The sequence below is a fragment of the Macrobrachium nipponense genome, chromosome 1 (assembly GCF_015104395.2).
Source record: "Macrobrachium nipponense isolate FS-2020 chromosome 1, ASM1510439v2, whole genome shotgun sequence".
NCBI lineage: Eukaryota > Metazoa > Arthropoda > Malacostraca > Decapoda > Palaemonidae > Macrobrachium > Macrobrachium nipponense.
In genome coordinates, this window is record NC_087200.1 from 118,711,273 (window position 1) to 118,718,903 (window position 7,631).

The following is a 7,631-nucleotide window of genomic DNA, read 5'->3' on the forward strand; positions in this document are numbered from 1 at the left end:
CTAGCCTTCCAGCCGACTCTTACTGTATCTTGTAGCGCAGAGAATACTTTAGCATGATATAAACGCTGGTTAGTTACTAATTCACGTTCGTTGTATGATATGAAATTTCGTGTATATGTTTGTTTTCCTTTTCGCATTCTTTGTGTCCAGTGCTGTAGACATTTGTTGTGAGCTTTTGTTATTTAAGAATTCCTCTTTATTTTTACTTTTATTTATTTCGTAATAGTGGCTGTGAAATTGTTTTTCTGGTTATTATCTTTAAGATATTTTATAAGCATTTAGAATCAGTTTTAACTTCGTTATTTCGTAATTATAACGAAACAACGAAATAAATAATAATTATTATTTATTATTGTGGTTTGTGTAGTTGTATAGTTTGGTCGGTTTTTAATAATATACCATGAAACTGCAGTGTTGAACACCCACCTTAAATATTATTTCTAACAATATCGATTTTCCCAGACGAAACGTTATTTCTTCAGCATTCAGTGTGTATTTTGTTTTCTCTCTTGTCTACTAAATCTTCGCTTTTATGATCATAATGATTTCTTCCCAATTAGTTCATTTGTGGTTTAGTTTAACATCTTCCTTCCTTCCGATCTTATTCCTTAGCTGATATTTGTGAGACTTGAATCTTGCGTCCCCTCCGTTTTAGGTAGAGGTCATTGTGTCTGTATTTGATTTTAGTCTTAATCCTTTTTATTGATTAACTCCCTTTATGCTTTTTTCACTATTTTCCGTCTTTATTGGGTTGTTTGTTTAACATTTAATACGATATTTCTTGTAATTATGGTATCTTTAAACGAATTTTCGCCTTTTTTTTTTTTTGAACTTTACTCCATTTCAGTTAATTAGCAACCAGGGTTTTGTAATAATGAATTGTCATCACTTGCTACTGACTGATGACAAACCTGTTAAAAGTATATTTTGTCGTTATGCGTCCCTTAGATATCTAGTTCCTTGAAGACTAGAACACTGAAGCTCTCATTGCATTTCCTGGACATCAACAAACTGTATATTTATTTACAAGATTATGGCGGAGTAATTTACCTTTCTCGCTTTTTTGTGTCTTCCTGGGGAACGCCAGCAGGAGTCAACGCGACCTTGCTGCGTCTGCCGCCGATGCTCTTGACTTTGACATTGGGACCAGCAGCGCTTCCAGGCTCGTTACTACAACTTTTACTCCACCAACCTCTCTCTCTCTCTCTCTCTCTCTCTCTCTCTCTCTCTCTCTCTCTCTCTCTCTCTCTCTCTCTCCTTTTCGTTTTGCCGTTTTTTTCTTTCGATCACTCTACTTTACATTTCATTTCTTCACCTTTTCTGTTTCTTTCTTCCCACTCCTCCATTTTCTGTCTTGTTATATTTTTCATCATTCCTCCTTTATGGTGCCATTTTTCTCCTAACTTCCTCTTATTCGTCGCTCCTTGACCTCGGATCTTCTTTCTTCCTCTTTAACATGGACTCTGATATTTTAATCGCTCATTAAAGGTTACGCGAACAATCCCTTGGTGTTATGTATGCTGGAGTTTGTTTTCCGTTTACGATCCCCGTTGTTTGTTTATTTTCTCTACTGGTTTATTTTTTGCATTCGCGTCGTTGTTGTTGTTCTGTGTGAATTGTTTCCTTCAGTCTGCCGCTTTTACTCCTTGAATCAAAGGACAAATGTTCCAGATAGGACTTGTTTTAATCTCGTTTCACCAGTTTATTCTCTCTCTCTCTCTCTCTCTTGTAGGTCGTTGGTCTCGTAAAACCAGTACAGCTTTCTCGTAACTGTGCGCCTCTCTCTCTCTCTCTCTCTCTCTCTCTCTCTCTCTCTCTCTCTCAGACACGTATATAAAATATATTCAAAGATAGATAGGTACACACACACCACACACACACACACACACACACACACACACATATATATATATATATATATATATATATATATATATATATATGTATTATAGTGGGTCTTCCTGGAAAAAATCCGTTTTGTTTTATTTATTTTGTACTTGCTGTTAGTTGGCCATAGTGCGTTGCTGTTGTTGGAATAACAACCTCATTCTTAAAGGGCTTGCTCAAAACCGGAAGGTTTGCGCCGCTCACTCTCAGGGGATAAGAATTATGTACACACATACACACCCGCGCACACACATACAACACGTTGTAATTATATTTATTTATTATGCTATATTATATATATATAGACATATACTCGTATATATTTATTATATATATACATGTGTATATATGTATGTATAGTGTATTATATGCGTGTATGTAGTTTTGTTTTCTGTAATCTTGCAGTTTAATATTCTTCTTAAGAAGGCTTATAAAAGAAGCAAAGAAATTTGATTAAGTCCCTTTATTTCGGCTAGTACAATGGTGTATTGGCCTAAATATGGTGATTTATGCAATTTTCTGTTTTTTTTTTATGGGGCTGTTCAAGAAGAAGAAATCTAAGTGTATGTGTAGACTGATTGACGGCCTGGGCATATGATAACATGGTCATTATACTCGTGTGTATTTATCTAGCATTTAACTGCTGTTCTTTGATAAGACTTGAAATATTGATTTGATTATTTAGATATGATTAATTTGTTTATTTAGATATGCCTTAATTGTGAATATAATGGGGAAATTCATTATACTTGGTTATCCTCTCTTATCGAGCTTATGATCTAAGAAATAACTTACTTCTGTAAAATATTAAAAGCATTGTCAGTTGACGCCAGGGATGCTTCCGCGATTGAAAGTGACACTTTTCACGTGTTCTTTAAAAGTTCAATCCTTCTAGGTTCCGGCATTTCTGTTTTTCCTCGGAATTCTTCAACCGTTTTAGAAGTCGCAATTTCCGCAGCAAGTGGAAGAGTTCTGAATAATTAAACAACACGGCTGACCTTTTTCATCAGGGTAGATAGAGCCTACGCCTGCATTGTTTATACAAAGGCCAAGGCCAGCTTGAAACTCCAGTTTTCAGGGGATTACACTACAGTTTCTCCTCTCTCTCTCTCTCTCTCTCTCCTCTCTCTCTCTCTCTCTGTTTGTTGCTAGATTTTGAACAGAGCTATCACGTACCTTACGAAAGAGATGTGAAGATTCCCATCTATGGGTATTTATGCAATGTAAGCATAATATTTATATATCGTGCAATGAATTTTTAGTTTTTTTTATTTCCTCGCGTACACATATATGAGTATACACAGACAGGCACATACACGCAACACATCAAGAGAGAAAGAGAGAAAGAGAACACTGGAGAACAGGAGGGCCTACAGTTAAGGCCCTTAGCGGGCTAGTACCGTCAGTGCACTTCATGCGGTCTACTGTGGGTACTACTTATTACTTGACGTTCTGTGCAGCGTGCCCTCGGCCCCTAGGTGCAACCCCTTTCATTCCTTTTACTGTACCGCCGTTCATATTCTCTTTATTCTATCTTATTGTCCACCTTCTCCTAACAGTTGATTCCTAGTGCAGCTGCAGTTTCCCTCCTTTTGTACCTCTAGAATTTCCGTTGCAGCGATGAGTATCGCATGGGTACCAGCGCCTGGCCTTTGACCTAAATTCTGTATCCTAGTCTGTTTTATTCCTAAAGAGAAGCTAATGTGCGCAGTGATCACCAACTTGTTAGTGCTACTTTAAATTTACAATGAAAAGCAGACAACAAAAACATTCAAGTTTTTAATGCAGTAAAGCTCACAGAATATGAACATCAAGATTCTCTGGCAGTTATACGTCGAAATAGATTTACATTCTGACTTTGCTTATTGAATCGTTATATTTTGTTTGAATTTATACTATTTTATTCTAAATATCTAGCAACTATTAATCATTTTCACTTACTGATTAATGCTCTAATGTCAAGGAGGCAACGAAAAATGTTTAGTGAGCGATAAAAGCAAGGAAAATTAATTGTTTGCTGAAACCCTTAATGATTGATTGTGTTGGGGAAGGAAACTCGTCCTTTTCTATGCAAATAATCCTTAATAATTTATTGCTAAAAATCAGTATTTACGTTCTCAATGAAATTATTGCGTTTATAGATACAGTATGGATGCTTCTATTTCGAAATGCATCTAGTATAAACTGTGTAAATATGGAGTTTTCTTGATTTTTTTTTTTTTTTTTTTTTTTGGTGGTATCCACGGCACTTGTAATTTTAATTTCTAAATGAGTCTTCATATAAAATTTAAAACTAAATATTCGAAACAAATAAGCTCCCAAATAATGTAGGCGTAACATACCAGTTTTTAGGTAGGTAAGAACACATGAACCGTATGGTTGTATCTTCCAAATACTATTTTTACGCAAATGTTGTTCACACTGTTTATTGTACAAATATGCCGTCTTTAATACAGTGATTTATTTATTTATTTATTTTTCGTTTTTCGTATTTGCGAATAATTGCCACGGTTGGGGAAACAAGGGTTTTGGTATTTTTGTGTCTGTAAACTATTCGGGTATGATTTTGCTGAAAAAGCAGCATTATTCTCAGGGAGAATGTACCTACCTACTTGTAAGATTACCAATCACTCTACATCCACACGTTTGCAAATATTATTGATATTAAACGTAAACGTAAGGCATGGAGTCAGCATTTGCAACATTTCCTGGTGTTCGCCTTAAGACCGTTTTCTTTGGTTTTGAGGAGCAAGTTATGGTAGACTATTTTACGTGACAAGAGACTCCCCGTGTGATCATTTTTATTCTTTGAATGAAATATACAGTCAGATGGTCTTAGATTATTACCGTTATTATTAGTTGTATTATAAATTATGGTAGATCTAAGTAGTAAATACAACATGAGAAATTAAAAAAGTTTTATTTCACACATTTAACTGCGATTATTTTATACTTTGCAGGTATGATTAATGGAGCAATTGCTATGTAACGAGCAAGTGAGTATTTCATATAAAAACAGTAGTTATAAACATATGGGTTATACCTTGCGTATAACTTGAACCTAAGGAGAAAAGTAACTGATAAATACTTTGTCACCGGCGTCAGGCTGTGTATAAAGTTAAAGTAACTGATAAATACTTTGTCACCGGCGTCAGGCTGTGTATAAAGTTAGTCTATCGTATTTTCCAAACCAGACAACAACTGTTCGAATCCTGCTGGTAACAAAGAACTTTAAAATCATATCCTTTTGGAATATAAGCGGTATTTGATGTGTTACTACTTGTGAATATAAACAATTGCACACTTATTTGTTAATGTATGAACTATGTATAGGTGTGCTTGTTTATGTATGTATCAGGTCTACGCCATTTATTCATACAATATAAACACACGCTATATAATACATACATACATACATATATATATATATATATATATATATATATATATATTATATATATGTGTGTGTGTGTGTGTGTGTGTGTGTGTGTGTGTGTGGGTGTGAATAACTTGATCACGAAGTATATAAAACGATGCTATGTATAAATAAAGTTTTATATATATACTATATATATATATATATATATATATATATATATGTGTGTGTGTGTGTGTGTGTGTGTGTGTGTGTGTGTGTGTACACGCGCGCGCACTCGCCAGTAAGCACAAACATAGAGCACATGGGATATTTCAGAAACGGCCTCAAGTCGTCTCCCTTTCTTTGCTGCGTAGTTATTTGCAATTTTCAAAAGCATTTGAAGTGCTGGAACATATTTGTTTAATGACAGTTATGCAATCTTGCTTATATAAATTGATCTGTTCATGGTTATTTTTCTGAATATTCCTGCGCATTCAGTATGTCCTGTGCTCAAGGACCACGTAGTATATACTATAGATTACTCTGTCTATACTCTGTTTTTTTTTTCATCTGTCCATCCGCCTGTGGTGTTTTTGTATGGTAACACTGCGTCCCGTGCTTTAGGTAGTTACATTCAGCTTACATTCAACGATTATAATAATATCCTATTTCGAATATTAACGGTGTAATTCGCATACAGTAAATTATTAAAACACTTTTCAGTTACAAATGTACACCCAGATATCCTTTTATTTACCTAAAACTTACAATTAGCGTAACTACCTAAAGCCCGGGACGCAGTGTTACCATACAAAAACACCACAGGCGGATGGAAAGATGAAAAAAACAGATTATAGATAAGTCAGCCTCGTGCATGCACGGACTCTTGCCCTTCAGCGGCCTGTAACATGGATTGCTCACACCTGTGTTTACTTTTTGAGTAGAGATCCTGTAAACTATGACATTTAAATTCTCCTTACATCAGTATTGCAAAATGCCTTGTCCTCCTTGTGTCCTGTCTTTGTATGACTGTTGCCACTGTATGTTGTGGGACTGAATATTGCCAGCTCTCACTTTAGCTCTCTTCGCCCTCTTCGGTGTAGCTCACAGCCGGACGACCCGCGTTCGAAGCTGTTGGCCTAAGCAGTGAAGTAGGTTCCTAGATGCTAGACGACTGGTATGGGGCGCAGTTCAGGTTGATGGAGTTAAATAGAGAAGACGAATACGTTGCTCTGCCATAGTGATATACTTAGTCCTACTAGGAGGGCCTCGACGAGGTCATCCTCATTCCACAGGGGTGAAACCATCCAATCCATTACATACTCATCAAAGGTATTCTTCCTCTCAGACACTAATGAACTTTATTTCATACAGTTTATAGTTGTTTGCTTGCATTCAGCTAGAAAGTTACTTGATTTTTAATTAAATTGAAAAATTTTCTACCTTTGTCCATGAAACCAGTTTCCATCGCTGAAAAAATGTCTTGACTCAGGAGAGATGTTGAAAAGAAGATTCAATTTCATATCACGTGCAATGATTTAGTCCTCGTCATCTCATTTATTTTCATTTGTACTTATTTTCGCTCTTCTCGTTATTGACCTCGCTCTTATTAATGGTATTTTGTATCGCCTATTACCTTCATTCATGTCGTTGTCAAACATTTGACGGAGAAAGGGGAGTTAAATTTAGTCGATCAGGCGCTCCACCCATTTTTAAGGCGTGCCAAGATATTGCTACGTCTTGGAAACACGTGTTAGATTTAGCGGTAGGGCGCACGTGAGATCGTGCGCGCACTCTCACAAGCAGGTCTTGTGCTCTGGTGTTTGGCTTAGACTGAAACCTGCCGTTTTGGCGCATCGGAGCTGTTTAAACGGCTGCGTTTGTAATGATTACTCGTCTGTCTGTCTCTTGCAGGGGGTGGGGTTGGTGAGAAGGAGATCGACGGGGCGGGTAACTTTATACTCTGATCCAATCCAGTCCTGAAAAAAAGAGGACTAACTCCATCGGAAACGAAAGCGATGCCTCTTTAATGTATAGAAGGTTTCAAGAATCAAAGGAATTCGAAGCAGAAAGAGAATTCCAAAACTGGCTTTCTGAGGGAAGGTAGAACTTTCTCATTGTCTTCGACTTTCTCACGAGTTTTCCCTTTCTGTTTCACGAAGGAACAGTTTCGACCGTGTAAATTTTTATAATAACTCTGCTTTTTCTTCTCCACTTGGGCACCTTGGTTTGTCAGTATTCTGTGACTGATTTCAGAGCAGCAGTTCGTTGGCGAGATTTTGTGTGTGTGTGTGTGTGTGTCAAGCTTGATTTTGCCCGTATGTTAGTATTTCTTGTATCGTATATTACCAGTACACATATTATCAATGCGCTCACATTTAGTGAT